Raw genomic sequence first — 19,104 nt, forward strand, 5'->3', positions numbered from 1 at the left:
TTTTGAGATGGGGTTTCTCTGTGTAACTTTGGCTGCTCTTGAATTCACTCTATGCACCAGGCTGGCCTTGAAATCACAGAGATCTGCTTGCCTTTAACTCCCAAGTGCTGGGATTAAAGGTGTGTAACCCCACACCCAGCTATTCCATTTCTTTTCTTAAAGGAACTTTCGCTGTCCTTTTTCTTTTCTTTCCTAAGCCTACATATATTTTTAAACACACTGTAAACCCTTTAGAGGTTTCTCTTCATCTGAATCAGTCTTTACTGTACATCTCTATCTTTTTCCGACCACATGATTCTTACAAGCTAAACAGCATTGCTAAAATTAAAGGGGACCTTTTAGCTGCTAGTTTTCTAACATGGTAGGACCTTCAAAGTCTGTCAAATCATTTGAGGGAGGGCCTAGGCCCTTCTTGCTGTATCTGGGCTGCAATAGTATCCCTCCATAGGGAATGGGCTCCCTTTTGTCTATATGAGTAAAAGCTAAATCTGCCACGCAGCATGCTGTGCAGTTTGGAGATGTGGTCACTGCTGCCATTGTAAGGACAACCCCAACCTGGACACTCTTTACCTAGAAGGCTTTTTAAAAGATTTCTTTGTTGCACATATTTTTGCCTAATTGTAACTCTTGCATATGATTTTGTTTCAGGTTTAACCATTGTATTTTCACAAGAATACTCCTCCTAGTGTCCATTTATGTTCAAAGACACATATTTTTCCTAAAAGATATTTGTTCATTGGAATTTGTGTCTCCTTAAGACTGTATTTTGCTCTGTTCCAGAATGTACTGGAAACAATGAAACTGTCTTACAGAATTAACAATGAACTTGGTAAAATTTTAGGAAATGTATTTCTATTATTGTCTACTTGTTATTTCTCTGTTAATTATTATATCCATAGATATCCAATATAAAATGCACAGTAAAATTAATGGATTACTAGTAGTAAATCTCTTTTTCTCATCATACAATTCATTTTAATTGACTTAATACATAATACAGAAGATAGATTGGTCATTTCTTAAAGGTTTTAATTAAAGGATCTTAAATTAAAAACTTCTAGGAAACAATGATAAGCTAAAATGCAAACATTTACCATGCAGTTGACATTTACCATGCTTCCTTATCTCCTCAAAATGGTTCCTTTTTGAAAAGGATCAACTTTTAAACATCAAAAATTTCTAGCATTCAAATTAAAATCTAAACATATTTCTATCAAGGTTACCCGTTGTCTAATTAAGCTTGCCTACACTTTGGTTGCAGCAAAACCAAAGCTTCCTCGAGAAAGACGTTCCAACATTCAAAGAAAATACACCTAACACACACACACACACACTTTCCTGAATGAACTGCTAGAGGGAAATGTAAGTGGATATCATTAATGCTATCCTTTGTCCAATTCCTGATATCATTAGTAGGATTTTTGCTTTCCCTTTCTTGGGTTGCATCTCTTAAACTCTGGCCCTTGTACAACTCTGGGGTATTTCTGACAATTTTAAAATATTAATAAGCCAAATCCAAATTGCCCTCGGCCATGGCTCCCTCAGATCTCTTATCTTATATCTGTGAAAGACAAGAGCAGCTTAGTCAGTGACATGAGTTCTGTAAAAATATCAAAATATCCTACTCCAGATGAAACAAACCATTGCTTCTGAGACCATGTTAACTGCTTAAATTATGAATTCATAATTTCTAGACGCATAACCTATTCAGTTTCTTTTATTGTGTGAGCCTGACAAAACCTAAAGGGATATTAATACAGTCTTATTAGGGATTAATGTAGAGATATAGTTGAGCACATTTCCCATTTATATTAAAAGTCTGAGAAACTCCTATGAAGGCAACTCATTTTGTGCTTTATGTAATCAATAAAATGGTGGATGACTATTTAGAGACAACCAAAAATCCATCAATTGATTGGTTAAATGACATTTATAGTGTATTTTCTCAAATAAAAACTTATTTTAATCTATGAAAGTTTTTAATTAACATTAATTACTAATATTTGCCATAGGATTATACACATGCACATATAATTTTCTGTTTCTCTTAGAAAATTACAAACTGAATCAAATGTTCTGAGTTGACTTTCTCACAGAGTAACAAGCCCCTTGGAGCCAGGAGAAAACTGTCCTCACAGTGTGTTTCAGGCTCTCCTTCTGCCAGAGCCTCTCTCTTCATCCCTTTGTTTGTCTAGCATGTCTATATTTGAATGAGTGCTAGAAAATATGGAGTAATACTAAATTTTGAAACTTTCCAATACACAGTGAGTCTGACTCATATTTTTAATTCCATTTTAAGTTGTCATAAAAGTAAGAGTTTTATCATGACACTTTAATAGATACATACTAGTGTAGTTTATTTTTATTGGCCCTCTCCCAATACTCTCTCCAGTCCCTTAGTATCCCTCTCACTGGCCTCTGCCTTTCCATGTAATCCCTTCTTTAGCTTTCATGGCACATGTATTACATTGTCTGTAGGGGAATCTGTAGCCACGCCTACTTAGGGGCTGGCTACAGTTGTGCCTGACAATGTTTGTGAGGGCGTGGTCAAGGTGACATAGAGTGATACTTGCATGGGACTGCGTTTTCTCTTTCGGTTTCACTGTGGTACTTGCTGGACAGACTGCTGCCATGCCGGCTGGCTAGGTCGCTCTGTAAGTAAGGCTTTCCCTATTAAATACCCTTGTATTTCTACCTGACTATCAGGTAGATATCTCTGACACACACACAAATATATGGAATATTTACTTGGAGTCCTGCATGTTTCATCAGATGGGTTCATGGTTATGAATTCATTGCACAGGTAATCTAGAATGAATAATATTTTTTATAGAAGGTAGGCTACAACTAGTTGTTTGGATGTTTTAAGATGGACCTTTTGATAATTCTGCTGATGTCATTATTATGATATATTTTAAACCAAAATAGTATCAGTATCTTTAATGGAAAAAGTCAATAAATACTTTACTAATATTTTACAGATAGAATTTACACTAATATTTTACTTATAGAAAATTTAAATACACACACAGCACACAGGTGCACACACACACCTCAGTAGATACCATGTTAGCTGTTACCAATATCCATTTTATTAAAAGCTCCAAATAAAAGTTCCCTGGGTTCTTTTGAATTTGCTTCCTGGTTTACTTCCAAACACTTAAATTGTCTGATGGTTTTTATCAGGGATCACAGCCCTTGAACTCTCTTCTAAAGTAGAAGCATAAAAGAAGATACTTGTGAAACACCTTTGATGTTCAACTTCTCTCTTTCCCATGGACAAATCTCAAGGACAAGATCAGAGCCACAGGAATCCATGGAAACATCTACCAAGAGCCTCATGTCCTTCCCATCCAGTCAGAAGGAAGTTGTAATGGGGAGAGTATTCTGCAAGCCTCAATTGTTTCAATTTATCTCAAGTAATATCTTTCTTGTTTGAATCTGTAGCAATCTTTGCCCATAGTAATATGCAAGAACATTTAGGTTTACCTCATTCCACTCTTCAGTAAAGCTATTAGGTTGATATTTTTAATCCCTATCTTCATCAAAATAAAACATTTAATATAAACTCTGGTTTAATTGTTTCCATAAATCTGTAATTAGTGTAGTACTATGCACAATAGCTAAGTTATGAAACCAACATAGGTGTCCCATAACAGAGAAAAGAATGAAGAAAATGTGATTTATATACAAAATTGTTTTTTTTGCAACCATAACAGAGAATCAAGTTATGTCATTCGCAACAAAGTGTGATGGGGAATGTCCTTCTGTTTATATGTTTGTCTTATTGGTTGATAAATAAAATACTGTTGGCCAATAGGAAATTAAGATAGGTAGGACTAGGAATCAAGAAGGATTCTCGGAAATGTAGTAAAGAGATCCAGGCAGGAAGTGGCATAGCAGGCAGACTCAGAATAAAAGCAGGGACAAGAAGGAAATCGTCCTCTTGCTCTTGCTCCTCCTCTATTCCTCCTGCTCTCTTCTCTACAGGGCCACTATGTGGACCCAGGAAGAGAACGCCAGTGGAAGGCATCCTGGATAAGATAAGACTTATATATAAATTTATAATAATTAAGACTGAGCTAGCAGATAAGAAATCCTAGTAATTGGCCAGCAGCATTGTAAACTAATATAAGACTCTGTGTGTTATTCTGGGTGCCCACATGGCTGCGGGGCTTGGGCGGATGGAGTAAAGACTTATTGTTACAAAAGTGGCTGTAACTGTATATATCAATTGAAGTGAATTAAGTCAGTATCAAAAAAGATGAATATTGTATGTTTTCTCTCATTTGTGAATGGTAAGTTTTATGAATACATACAATTATATGTACTGGTGACATGAAAGCAGATAGCAAACTGTCTGAGGAACAAAGAAGACTAAATGGTAGTGCATGGGGTGGTCTGTGAGTTCAGAGAGTAGTAAGGTATTAGAGGGAATATGCTCAAAATGCATAATTATACAGGCCTGAAAATGGCCTTCTGTAACCCTGCGAAATAATAAAAACAAACTTACTCTAAATCTTCTCACTTTTTATGACACTTAATATTCCTATTTTGTAACAGAACCTCTGACCATCTTTTAATCTTTGGATCTATGCTATTTTTCATGTCTGCACATTAGATATAGATTGGTCATTCATTCTGATCTTGTTACAAAACTTCATTCTAGATTTTTTTCTCTTCTGTGATCTCAAATGCCATCTGTCCAGGATTGATAGTATTCTAATATAGAAATACTAATTCCCTGAGTTCTCCAACAGTTTGAATATCCATCACCAAAATATTAATAACTCCCTCCAGCTCATCGGAGGTCATCTAATATGGCAATAAGCTAATTAACTCTTCTTATTTAATATATCTGACACAATTAGTGTGTGTGTGTGTGTGTGTGTGTGTGTGTGTGTGTGTGTGTGTGTAATCAAATGTAGGAGATGTCACAAATTTATAAGTGGTTCAGACCTATGATGGTCTCTCTGGTCTTCCTTACAAAATCTTGTACCCATCTAGTAAAAGAGATTAGTTTACAGACCTTTCTTAAAATGTATACTAATATAACAGGCAAACGATTACTTTAGATAGTGATCAGTCTGAGGAAAATTGCATTCTCTTTTGTATCTACCTTCTCATAATCTCCTTTAAGACAGTTGATATTCAATTTACATTCTGTCAGTTTGCATAAGTATGATCTCTTTAAATTTGTAATAACATACATACTGTCTGCTCAGCTGAAGAGTTGGGTGTTTGATTATCTTTTGCAAATGAAGAAACTCCACATCCTCTGCAGGTGATAGAGGAGAGGAAGGCTTATCCTTACATTCATTTTGATTTTTCTTACAAATGTTTTGATCACTAGATGACTGGCTTATCGGAAAAAAAGATAGTTAAAAACTGGCCTCTCAGACAGATTTAATATCTGATTCTGAGTGATCCAGATCACCTCAGCTATCTCTGGGGACCTGTCTCACATCCTCCACCTAGTAGGAAAAGAGTCTTTAGCCCTTCCTGTGAATGAGGCAATCCTGGGGTTTTAGTAAAGCAACCTACAGCTTTAAAACATCAGGAATTCCAAGTACACAAATATTAATTCTACCTCCAAAAATAATGTTTTCAAGTTCTTCCTTCCGTGTCTGAGGGAGCTCAAGCCCAGCCACACTACAGGAGACTTGGGGAAGTGAGAATTCCCCAAGGACCCTCCTAGGCAGCACCTGTCCAAAGTCCTAGCAAGGCTGGGCTCTAAAAATGCTATCTTCCTGACATATCCTTGCTTCCCAGAAGACACTCTAGATGTCTTTGTTAAAGAACACAGGTCCCCCAGATGGACTGACTGTCCTTCTCTATTTTTTTCCTCTTGAAATAATCAGGATAAAGTTTAAGGGATTTCATTTATCCTGTTACAAAATTTTTCTCTTTCACACAGCCAGAACCATGGTATTCAGCAAATATGAACTTGTGTGTCCTTTGTGAACCTCTGAGGTAAGCCTTCTGTTAACAAGTTATTAGAAAGCTCTGAGGTTTGTGAAGAGATCTCTTGCTCTAAAACCTTGCCTTTTAAAGCCTGCTTTTAATATAGCAAGTGTCTGTCCTGTGATATGAAGAAATGAGACCTATATATTGACTTTGGAATAAATCAGGAGCATGTTTAAGGAAAACATGAATTAAGCGAAGATATAAAATGCATGTAATGTTTATAAGTGATGGAGTTCAATATATCTGGGCAGGGTTATATCTGTCTTACAAATCTCCCCATAAGAATTCTCTCTTGAGGAGAGCACATCGACCCCAGATGCTGTCTGGGAGGCCAGTACCAGACTGATCCAGACCCCTGAACTTGGATGTCAATAAGGGGGCCTCTGCACTCCAGGGAGCCTTGGATTAGTATTTTTCCTTGGTGTAAGAAGGGACTTTGAGAGCCCATCCCACGTGAAGGGTTACACTCTGGCCCTGGACACATGGGGAAGGGCCCAGGCCCAGCACAGGAAGATTTGGTGGACTTTGCAGAGCCCCCGTTGAGGGCCCTACCCTGCCTGGGGAGTGGAGGGTGTATGGGGTGGGGGGTAGGTCAGGGGTGGGAGAGGAGGGATGGGGGTGAGGGGAGAGAGAGGGAGAAGAGACTTACAAGTGAAACAAGCTTGTTCCCTAACTTGAACTAATAAAAAAAATAAAATAAAAAGAATTCTCTCTTGGATTTAGCTTTACATGTCTCTCATGTTTGTTCTTACAGTATTTGCATTTTGAAAGGTGTTATTGGCAATTTGTACTTTTTATCAACACCCTTTATCATTCCTTTTAATCTCCATTGTCTTAAAATATATTTACTATATTGCAATCATACACTTTTCATGTTCCATGTCTGAACACATCAGGTAATCTCCATAGTCACACATGATAGGCAAAGTTACTGTCTTTATAAACAAAGAACCAGGTGCTTGGAGACATCTCCTTAGGGACTGTGGTTTCTAACACTGGCATTATATCTGTAAATTCCACACTCTACGCCACTATAAACACCTTCCTCCTTATCATTATCTCAGAAGATTAGTACTTTTAATCTTTAACTGTTTTATAGAGATCTTCCTGCTAACCACATAAAATAAGACTTTCAGTCACATACAAAATCCTAAAAAATTAGCCATTGGTTTCAACATAACCTCAACAGTTCTAACAGCAACAAAATATTCTGGCTATGCAGATTATAGTTTTAGCAAAATGGCAATACGGATAACAGCCAGCATATAAAAGATTTCTCAAGTATATGTTCACCTGGAATTATAGAAGACATTTAAAAATAACTCATGATCTCAAAATGGTCAGCTTGAAGTGAAATAGGCCAGACACAGAAAAAGAGAAATCACATTTTGTCCTCCTATGTGGATTCTAGAAATAGAAAAAAAAAAGTCCATGTGAAAAATAATAGAAGAACTAGTAGGGTAAAATAAGGGCAATGGAGAGAGAGTAAGGAAAGAGAAAGATTTTTTTTAAAAAAGGGTCACAGAGAGGGTATGAGCAAAGCAGCAATATATGTATGTATGGAAATGGCACTGGGGAAATCTATTAATATCCACAATTAATATGCATTAGTAACCATAAAAAAGAAACCCTCAAAAGAAAAATTAGATAGTAATGGAGCTGCAGCCCATACAAATTCCACTTCTGCAGAATCTTTGATTCTTATTTATATGAAAAGAAAAGAGTGAGATATAAATAACTATAGAAATAATGTGGTTGATTTTGTTTGATGTGCTGTTCAAAGAGCAGATGTATGTGAACAAGAAGAGCTAGTCTCTGTTAGTCCTGCTGCTTCTCAGGACTAAATGCACTGCCTAGTGAGTAGGGAATACATATTAGAAGATGAAATATGGTACCTTCCACTTTTGGTAAAAAAAACACAGTAGGTCCTTACAACCAAAGACGTGAATGAAGCCAGTCAGAAGAGGATTTATCATGAAGCTAATGAAGCTGAGTTTGGGGTTTCCTTTCGTATTCTGCCCTTTAAGGTATAATTTCTAGTTTGTATTATTTTTCTTAACTATGGAGCTACAAACTGTAAACCTTTGAAATTCACAAACCATGTCACCCACCAAAAAATGATGAATAGGTTCAAGGTGACAGTGAGACACTATTATATCAAGAGGGAGGAGAACTTGCAGAGGCAGGTACTACAGTGTTTGAGGCTGGTTCAATTTCTGGAGAGATTTTCAGATCTAGGAGGAGGAAGAAAGAAGTGAAATTACCTCAAAAATTCACTTTATCCAGAGCAACAAAACTGGAAGCCAGAACTCAGCATGGCAGAGTTCTTGTTAAATAACATCCCAGCCTCAGATGTTAGCAATGAACACTCTGAGTGGGGATGGACAGAAAGCAACCCAGTGTTCGTAAGCACTGCAGCAATCATGCTGTAAATCAGCTGGTTTATGGAAAAAGCCCAGACTTGGAAACTCATTAAGAAACTTGTTTTGCCTATGGTAAATATGCTGGACAAGAGCAAAATTACTCCACAAGGCAGACAGCCAAATTAATGTTCAAATGATTTCTACAGATAATTGTAAAATGCAATGAATGTCCTGAACACATCCAAAGAAAAGGAGAGATGACAACATGAACAATTATCACAACAGAAAAGCAGATCCACAGGTTGAAGGAATTCCCAGGCACAGTTTGTAAAACAAGTATGCTTACTGTGTTCTTGGAATCAAAAGCATTATTTGTAAGTATTAACTAGGAACTGGGAGTTATAAAAAGCAAAACAAAAAATTCGAAATAGTAACCAGAAATTCTATGTCCAAAATGCACATGTAAAAATTAAGAAAGCTCTGGGTAGTGTAATGCCAAATGATGCACATAAAAAACAGATAAATGAAAGAAAGGTGAGAACAAATTGTCTCTTGTAGCCTACATGAGTTTCAGACTACTACAAACACTATCTGATGGAACATGATCTTTACATTTATTTATTATTACAATTTCATGGACTACTCTTCCACCAGTCCTAACTGGGAACTGACTATCTTAGGGTGTCTGTTGCTGTGTTAAAACAAAATAATCAAAAACAACTTAGGGAACAAAGGGTTTATTTCATCTTACAGTTTATCGTACATGGAAGTCAGGACAGGAACTCAAGGCAGGAACCTAGAGGCAAGAATTGATGCAAAGTCCAACTGATGAGAAGTGCTGCTTACTGGCTTGCTCCTCATGCCTTGCTCAACCTGCTTTTTAAAGTACCCAATACCACCAGTCCAGTGGTGGCACCAACCATAATGGACTAGGCTCCTTACACCAAGCACTAATTAAGAAAACACATTACAGACTTGCCTACAGGCCAAACTTATGAAGACATCTTGAGAGTTTTTCTTCCATAATGACTCTAACTTGTGTCAAGTTGACATAAACTATCCAGGACACTTAGAAAACTCTGGGAAACTTTTATGGGATCATGATTTCAAGCATTTACTCAGATATAATTAACAATGACTAATAGAATTTTACATCTTTATCTGTCTCTTAATACAGACTAGGACAGGATACAACTTGAAATGTGAAACTTGGAGGCATACACTCCTTTCTTAATCAGTTTGGGGCTGGTGATATGGTACAGCAGCTAAAGACACTTGTCTCCAAGAATAATGACCTAAGTTCACCCACAAGACCCTCATAGTGGAAGGCAGGAATTGACTTCATTTGGCCTCTGCTCCTGATTATGGCACATGTACCACACCACAAATACATATGTGCATGAAAAATAAATAAGAATGTGATTAAAATAAAAATAAATCTGATTTTGTCTTATTTTCACCAAAAACTACCATAAGAAAATTTTAGAAAAATAGTTTACTGTCTTTACTTATATTCAAAATGCACCTTCTTTTAAAATACAAAATGCATCTACTATTCAATGAGATTTTGCTTTATTACCTGGATAGAGAGAGTGATCTTTCTGTTTCATATCCACTTACCTTCCATTGATTGATGTCTCCATCTTTGACAACCTTGACTTCTTATATTAAAATCTTATATTTGCATATTTAACACTATATTTTCCTTGTTTTCTTCAACATTTCTAACCATTCTCTCTATTGTTAGTTTTTAGCCCCTTAATTTCTATGTCCTCATTGTGTATGGGATTTTCCTAATGTTTTGCCCTACACTTTCATGTCCTATACTCAGCCACAGGCAATTTCATCCATGCTGAAAGTTTCAAAAATTCCCAATATGCATTCACGTCTAATTGAATCTTTCATAAATTTTAATTCAGATTTTTATTCATACATGCTTAGATTGTATTCTCTTTCCTCTTACCCTAGCCCCATTATCTCACACTAACTCCTGTTAAATCCACTCCTTCCCTACACATCTCTTTCCCAGACTCTTGCCTTTTTGCTGCCATTGTTCTATGATCCACTGATTTAAACCAATACCATTTGTGTGGTCTTGGGTTTGGAACTATCCTGTGGAGTCTGATTGACTCTCTGTTTGGTATAGTGAAGACAATGAGTACCTGTCCTCAAGAATCCATCAATTGCCAATAATTCAGCAGGGAGCTGGAGTTGGGCCTTATGACCCACCACTGATCCATGATTGGCTAATGACAAGTCGTCTTGTGAATACCCACTACAGACAACTGAAGCTGCTGTGAGCTATGTTTGAAATGTTGTGCATTGTGTCATACCTTGACAATAACATTTCCAATTTCTCTCCCTTCCTCCCAGCCCTCACATGCTTTCAACTCCCTGATACACAGCTATTTCTTAGCTTTAGAAGAGATAATGTGAGTGTAGTTCAGGCTGTACTCAAAAATGTCTTTTATTCTCACTAACTTGAGAAGTCATGAATCTCTGTATTCATTGCCATTCAGTGCAAAAAGAATCTTCTGTGACTAGTGGTGAGAATAATATTGTCTATGAGAGTAGACAAAAATAAGGCAGTTTGGTGCTATGTCAATTCAACTGAACAAAAGTAGTGAATCCCATCTAGGGTCTATGGATTCCCTACACAGTTTTTTTTTGTTGTTGTTTTTTTAAACAGGAATGATTCCTTTTTGCAGAACGGGCTTCAAACCCAATTAAAGAGTATTAGTTATTTACCCCAGTAATGGTCATACCAAGATTGTGCCAGTGAGAACATCTTGCCTGGTAGGGTGGTATTGTAGACTATAGGAGTCAAAGCTGAGTAATAGCATTTACGCCTTATCTGTCATAGTATCCTTCATATCACCTTCTGGTACTATGAAATTTAGCCAACAGGAAGGAATTGTCCGGCTTCATTTCTCTAAATCTTATAGCTAAGTTATGCAGTGTCTTGAGAAATAGATTCTAATTATCTAATTCTGATGGGCCATCAAGAGCAATGACAACAGCCAAATTTTTTCTGGGACTTCTGATGCCTCTCTGACCGACAACTAATAGAAGGTATCTTTGATTCTTTGAATTAAATGTCCCCTATATTCTCAGTCCATCTGGCAGTATTGTTTTAAGGAGGTTTAGGGGCTGTGGCCTTGCTGGAGGGAACATGTTATTAGGGGTGGGCTTTGAGATTTTGTCTGATAAACAATACCTTCTGGGAACAGCATTATCCTTGATGTAGGGTATCTCCAATCTAACTAATTTTTAACTTTCAGTCTTTAATAGAATTACACAGTAGTGGTTTTCTCCTAGATCTTTCACTTTGATTAACCTTCTCAGCCCCACAGCCTCCTCTCTCCACCCTCCACTCTCCTTGATGTTCCCATGTTCATTCTTACTTGACCTTTTCTACCCTCAGTTCTTCCTCTATGCCATACTACTGTGTTCTGCTAGACACCCTTTCCCCTTCCATGGTTCCTTTGTTGTCTCCTGGCTTCTACAAGTGCTCTAAGTTCAACATATGAAATTAAAGACCTAAATCTAGGATCCATATATGAAAAATGTACTAGCTAGGTTTCTTCTATAGAACTTACAGAATGATTTGTTCTATATGTATGGAAAGGGGATTTATCAGAATCACTTACAGGCTATAGTCTAAATAATACAACAATGGTGGCCTATGAAGGTAAAGTCCAAGAATTCAGTTGATCAGTCCACAGGTTGAATATCTTAACTGATCTTCAGTAGATGATGGAATCCTGAAGAAGTTAGCTCTAATATCAGTGAAGGAATGGACTTGTTAGCAGAGCAATAGTATGCAGGCAAAGAGCAAATACTTCCTACTTCAATGTACTTATATACTTTGGCTTTCCAGAAGAAGGTATGGCCAGGATGAAAAGAATGTCTTCCTGCCTGAAGACCTGAAGTAAAGACAGGTGTCTTCCTGTCTTAAGGCCCAGACTAGAAGAGGATTCACCCACTTTATGAGGAAGCAGGAAGGTTGAGTCAGGAGAAGAATAGAGGAGAGCAAGATAAGAGATATCATAATTAAGGGAGCCATTATACATTTAAAGAGAAATCAGGCACTAGGGAGATGCCTGGAGATCTACAAAGATGACACCAACTAACCATCTAAGCAACAGTGGAGAGGCTACCTTAAATGCCCTCCCCTGTTAATGAGATTGATGACTAACTTATATGCGATCCTATAGCCTTCATCCAGCAGCTGATGGAAGTAGAAGCAGACACCCAGAGCTATACACTGAACTGATCTGGAATCCAGTTGCAGAGAGGGAGGTGTGATGAGCAAAATGGTCAAGACCAGGTTGATGAAATACACAGAAACATCTGACATGAATAAGGGGGAGCTCATGGACCCCAGGCTGATAGCTGAGAAATCAGCATAGGACTGATCCAGACCCCATGAATGTGGGTGTCAGTGAGGAGGCCTTGGAGATCTGTGGGGCCTCTGGTAGTAGATCAGTATCTATCCCTAGCATAGGAATGGACTTTGGGAGCCCATTCCACATAGAGGGATACTCCCTCAGCCTAGACACACGTGGGAGGGCCTAGGCCCTATCCCAAAGGATATGACAGACTCTGAAGATCCCCATGGAAGGCCTTACCCTCCCTGCGGAGCAGAAAGGGTATGGGATAGATAGGGTGTTGGGGGGGGCAGGGGAGGAGGGAAGGGGAAGGGAACTTGGTTTGACATGTAAAACAATCTTGTTTCTAATTCAAATAAAAAATGCAAAAAAATAAAGCAAGCCAAGTATCTCTCCCAGGTGTGACCCCCCATTTTTGAAGTGTAGTTCATTACAGATGTAGTCAAGTTAACAGCCAAGAATAGCCATTACAAGAGAGACAATGAAGGATTTTTATGAACAATTACTTCTCCAGAATTAATGTAATGCAAAATATTAGTACCAGGGAAAACAAGAACAGGATGTGTGGGAAGTCTTGTGTGATCTCCACACTTTTCTGGGCATCTAAATACTATTTAAGATTGTGTTTTTATTTTTATTCATGTGACTGTGTGTGTCTGTGTGTGTTTGGACACATGTGAGCGCAGTGTCCACAGAGTCCACAGAGATCACTGGGTGCTGCCATTGAAGTTCCTTCTGAGTCACTTGACATGAGTGTTGGAAACTAAACTCAGGTCTTCTGTAAGAGTAGTATGTATTCTTAATTGCTAAGCCATCTCTCCATTCCCAAATCTAAATACTTAAAAAAGAATAAATTTTATTTTAAAACAGACTAAACTGCCAAACTAAAATATCCAATGGCAAATCCCAAAACTCACTTGGTATTGTTCTCTTTGGCACCTTGGGGGAAAAATAGCATTGCAGTACAGCAGGATTTACTTATGCACCCCCCTCTCCATGTACCTCAGTCCATGGGTACGCTTTCATCGCTTTGGTTTACAAACTATATCAATAGACTAGTCTTCTCAATGTGTACAACTTCAATTCAGAAAAATTCTCTGAACTTCAGAAGTAATTAATGTGTCATCAGTCTTTAAGAGGCCATTGAGGCAATTGACAGCCTGATTTCATCAAACCACAGCTTCCCTGAAGGTACAGTCCCATGTCCACCACTTGGGTGAAAGAGGAAAGCTGATTCTCCAAAATCCCCTTTGGATGAGGATGAAGCCACTCTTCCTGGGATTCATGGTTAAACTTGTCAGACATTATCTCACTTCTCTGTCTCTGTCTCTCTCTGTCTCTCTCTCTCTCTCTCTCTCTGGTTTTGTCTGAGAGCACCTCTTTGATGGATTCCTTGCACATGAGCCTTTGGGGGAAATGTCTGAATCTGGGCACTCCAACACTGGCAAATCACCATTGCTTCATTGACCCTTTCTCCTCAGGGCACATCTCCAGACTTCTGCATCTCGGTTCAGCACTACAAGCACAAGGATTCAAGAATCGCAAGATACTTCTACCTAATCCCATCTTCATTCACAGTTAGAACTGTTCCTGTGCAGATGTTTTCTTTGCATTATTTATTCAGCATCTGAAATGATCCTGTGCATTGGCAGCTTCCATTCAAATACTGAAGCAATGTCTGACGGGGGCTTTGCTTTCCAAGGCCACCTAAATTTGTCCTGATACAGAAGGTAAAGGATGTCTGAGAAACTCATATGCAAGAATGATTAAATTTAAAAAGTCAAGCAGATTTTCATTTTAAAAATAGCTAACTTTTTCAAGTCTCAAGGATCAATACAAGTTGCAGTTGCAGCTGATATCTACCAATAATCTAAGTATAGCTTGCAGTGATTTGATCATGGAAAACTAAGTGCTGGTATTGAATAATCATTCAGGTCTTTAAGACTGTTTCCAGCATCACTGCATGTCACTCTGGACTGTGCCTTTCTTGCTGAGAGAATGGTCACATTTTATTCTTCTGATTTCAAACCTTGGTTTAAGAAGAAATGTAATTAAGAACTGAGCTGAAATAACTTTGGATTCAATTTTAGCCAAACTGATTTTTTTCCCATTTTAATTGCTCCCTAATTTCTCTATTATTGCTGTGGGTCCTAAAATAAGTTTTCCATCTGTTCTTTCCATGTTTGATTGCCATGTTGGTTCCGTTTGAAACTGCTAAACAAGCAGCTTTTCTAATCACAGTTTGTGGGTGTGCTCACTTTGGAGCTCACTCTGCATACAGAAAAGCCTCCTGCATTAGAAAAATAAATAATAGATTGAATACAATGACATGATTCTGCTTGTGGCCAGAGAATGCACTCAGCAGCAGTTTTAGTTCTACATCACTCTGGATAACTGAGTAAAAGATAATACAAGGGTTGTGCCTCTTCTCTTCAAATTTTTCCTTCTTTCAACAGATTCCTCAATTTTCAAATTGAAAGGTGTGGCCATATTTGCTTTGATAATGAGGTATCCTGGAACACTATAGTGAGTTAACTTTTGTACAGAAGAAGGAAGCATGTGACTATGTGAATTCACTCTTTCAAGTAACATGCTTACATTAGGGTGATAGGAGTAACACTGTTTTTGAATAGATGTATTAATATTTAAATGATATGTAAAATTACACAAAATAGTAATGGTAAAATCAATTTTGTATAGAACCTTATAGAAAAATTAAATAGCCTTTAAGTCATTCATGATCATTGATCTTTAAGCTAAGATTTTCACCACTCAAAATGTTGCATTCATCCCATTCTGGGAGGCAGGGACAGTCACATCTCTGTGAATCTGAAGCTAACCTGGTCTGTATAATGAATTTCAGGACTACACAGACTACATGAGAACCTGTCCAAAATAAAGAAATGAAAACAACAAAAAAGCCCAATGGCAATTCAAAAATCAATACAAAATAGACAAGCCTTCATATTAATAGCATAGTAAGTTAGGGAATTTGGAAACAGTGATCTGTCTTCATAATTGAAGTAAAATAAACTTGTCACAAGAAATTATCCCTAAAAATTAACCAGCAATGCATACAAAAACATATACTCAAGGTGGCTCATTTTAGGGTTATTATAATAATGTCAGCATTATAAATAACTTAATTGTTCAACAGGATTGAACTGGTTTTGTAAACAAGAGTGTACCCATGTATGCAGAATAATTTAAAAATTTAAAACTCACTTTACAAAACTCTTGTTGAGTCCTGTAAATGCTTTTATGCAAAGAATGCAATGCAATGTTAATGGGCTATAATTTGTTTAGGTAAATACATACATGTACATAAAAGTCCTGAAGACATCAAAGAACACATATATTTTTCTGTAAAATTGTAGGTAGCTTAAATTTTACCTCATTTTTGTATATTTTCTAACTTTTTCCAATGGAAACATCATTTTTAGTTAAACAAAAACTACAAACATTTTTCTTTAAGATCTTTTATGCTTGAATGCTAAACTACTGCTTTACATACTTACAAAGGTATGATGCAACTGTGGCTTAATTGATCAGCAGGACTTGTGTGGAAAGAAAATAAGGACCTATGGCCTTAAGCAAGAATAATATGCCTGGATGAAGTCAGGAGTTGGGAGTATTACTTCAATTTTAGAGCAGTTCTCCACCTAGAGAAAATGGTAAGTTACCTTTTCACCTCTTGTTTGAAGCAGAACTGTGTGTGTGCAAGCTGAACCTTTGGGGTGATATTTCTGTACTCCAGGCCTGTCAATCCCTCACCTTTCCAGAACACGAAACCAATAAAGTGAATTATTTTTGAGAATAACGAAACAGAGAAAATGTGATCCATAAATTGACTTCTTTGTTCTGGCAATTGACTAAGTGACACTTAGTCATCTCTAAGTGCCTGGAGAAAATAAAAGGCATTTCTTTGTGAGGATGATGAACAATTAGGCGATTGTGAAGCGCTGAACTTTAGAGTGCAGAATGCACTAGAATATTATTTTTTGTGTCTTCCCTTCTTTTCTCTTTCTATTTTTGGAAAAAAATGCTTGAAGCAGATATTTTACTCCCCCTCCCTACTCTTCATCTTTTAAAATAATGACGAGCACTTGCAATGGCTAACAGAGAGGCAAAGGAGCCATAGTTCAAGTGGCAAAGTTGCTTTCTGAGGCTACCAGCATACTGTTTGGGCAGGTGGTGGGATGCTGCCAGGCTTTTTAACTTTGTTCAAAGTTTGGGCGGTCTGATAAAAACATCCTCATTTCACTCCCTGAAACAACAGCAGGGTCATGCTGGGGATTACAGTGGACCACTGTTTGCAATATGCATTTCTTCCAAATGCAGCCGGGATGGTTACAGGGAGTTCATTCTAAAATCACAAAGGTTCTGAAAGATGAAAATCATAAAGAATTGCCTTTGGTGACTTCAAAACAACATATCTCTCTTTATGAAGGCACTGATAAGATAAGCTCTGTGCTATAGAATCACACTGAGTCGGGAATTTGTTTTGCTTCATCACTTAGTTGATATATTCACATCTGTAATATGTGCATGGTGATGTACCATAGAAGCTTTTTGTTTTTCAGCACTGGGGACTGAACCCAGGGCTTTGTACTTACTGGGCAAATGGGTACACTTTTAGGGCTGATGCCATGTGAAAAACAAGCAAACAAAAAAAGAACAAAAACCAAAAAAAAAAACCTGTTAATAAACTGAATCTGTACTATAAAGTTGACTGCTAAAAATAAAAAGTTAGATGAAATATAATAAATATAGAAATAAATTCACCAGAAATGTTCTTTTGTCACAAATGCATCAAACTCACACTAGGTACAATAAGTTCTAAGCAATCTACAGGCTACACGCTACTGAATACAGGCTAAGAAGGTAGAGCATGGATGAAAATGTTTGATGAGAGAAGAGGAATGGGCAGAAGGCTCAGTTGGGTAAGAGCATAAGATAATAAGCCTGAGAATCTGAGTTCAATACTGGGGCTCACATGGTAGATCAAACTCCTTCACATTGTCATCTGACTTGCTTAAGTCTGCTATCATATGAATATACATGTATACATACATACAAAAACAAATAAATATAACCTTAAGAAGAAAAATAAACAGCACAGTCACAAAACAAGCTATGCTAATAGATATTTTTCTCTCTTTGGGCTTGAAGGTAAATACAGCCTGACATCTGCTGACATTGAAAAATGACACCAAAAGCATGGGGCTGGAGAGATGGCTTAGAGATGGCTTCATGGGGCACCCTAGAAGACCTGGGTTTGGTTTCCAGCACCCACACAGCAGTTCACAACCATCTGTAACTCTGGTTCCAGAGGATCTGATTCTCTCTTCTCACCTCCTTGGGTGCTATATGCAGATGGTGCACAGACATACACATAGGAAAAACACCTGCACACATAAAATAAAAAGGAAAATCTCAATAATGAAGAGAGAGGACAATCCCATGCTTTTATTTTGTGCTGTTTTTTCCTGCCTTCTGTCCTACTCTTGATGACAATAGTGAAGAGAGGCCGGACAAGCTGGAAGATATCTCAGGCACCAAAAAGAGCTCCTCTGATTCAGAAGATCTATAATATTAAGAACATAGGGACAGTATCCATGGTGTACATTCTGGTTCTCTCTCCCGTTCTCCACCCCTCCCTCTTCTTCTCCATAGAAGAAAAAATTGCATTGTAGGGTCATGGAACCAGACTGCCATTTTTTTCCCATAAAAAGAGGGAAGGCTTCTTATGATAAGAAAAGGTTGGGAAGATTGAAAGGAGGAGGGATTCCAAGAAAGCAATCTTGTAAAGATGGTCATGAGTCCGGAGTTCCTTCCTGTGATACACATATGTAAGGATGAAAGGATGACCCACAAATAGCAAAGCAAGAGCTTGGAGAGCAGAACTGACCTTTAGACCATGGCCCAGGTTTCAGACCTCCTACTAGGTGGTTCACATGTGGGAATATTATTGCAAATGATTTGAAGCCGGAAAACACACACACACACACACACAGTGAAACTAATAGACAGTACCTAACAGAGTTCATTGCCTACTAAAACAATAGCCATAGGAAACAGTCACAATCTAAATAACACGGTAATTAGGTGACAGAATCCTGTGTAGTTCCATAGCACAACAAGGAAATGAGCTAAGCTAACAGCAAGTGAAGAACCAGAAGCATCTCATAAGGCAGTGAGCAGAGGAATGTCACCAAAAAAATTCTCATATTGGAATTATCAACATTCTTTAGTAACCAGAATAATTGAGTTCTAAGAAATGATGGCAAGGACTTGTGAAACACAGGAAGATAAAATCTGAATTAATGAAATAGTAACCATTTGAATAATAGATTTCCTAAAATGGGTAGTAATACATTTTT

Source organism: Cricetulus griseus, chromosome 2 (genome assembly GCF_003668045.3).
Source record: "Cricetulus griseus strain 17A/GY chromosome 2, alternate assembly CriGri-PICRH-1.0, whole genome shotgun sequence".
NCBI classification, from domain to species: domain Eukaryota; kingdom Metazoa; phylum Chordata; class Mammalia; order Rodentia; family Cricetidae; genus Cricetulus; species Cricetulus griseus.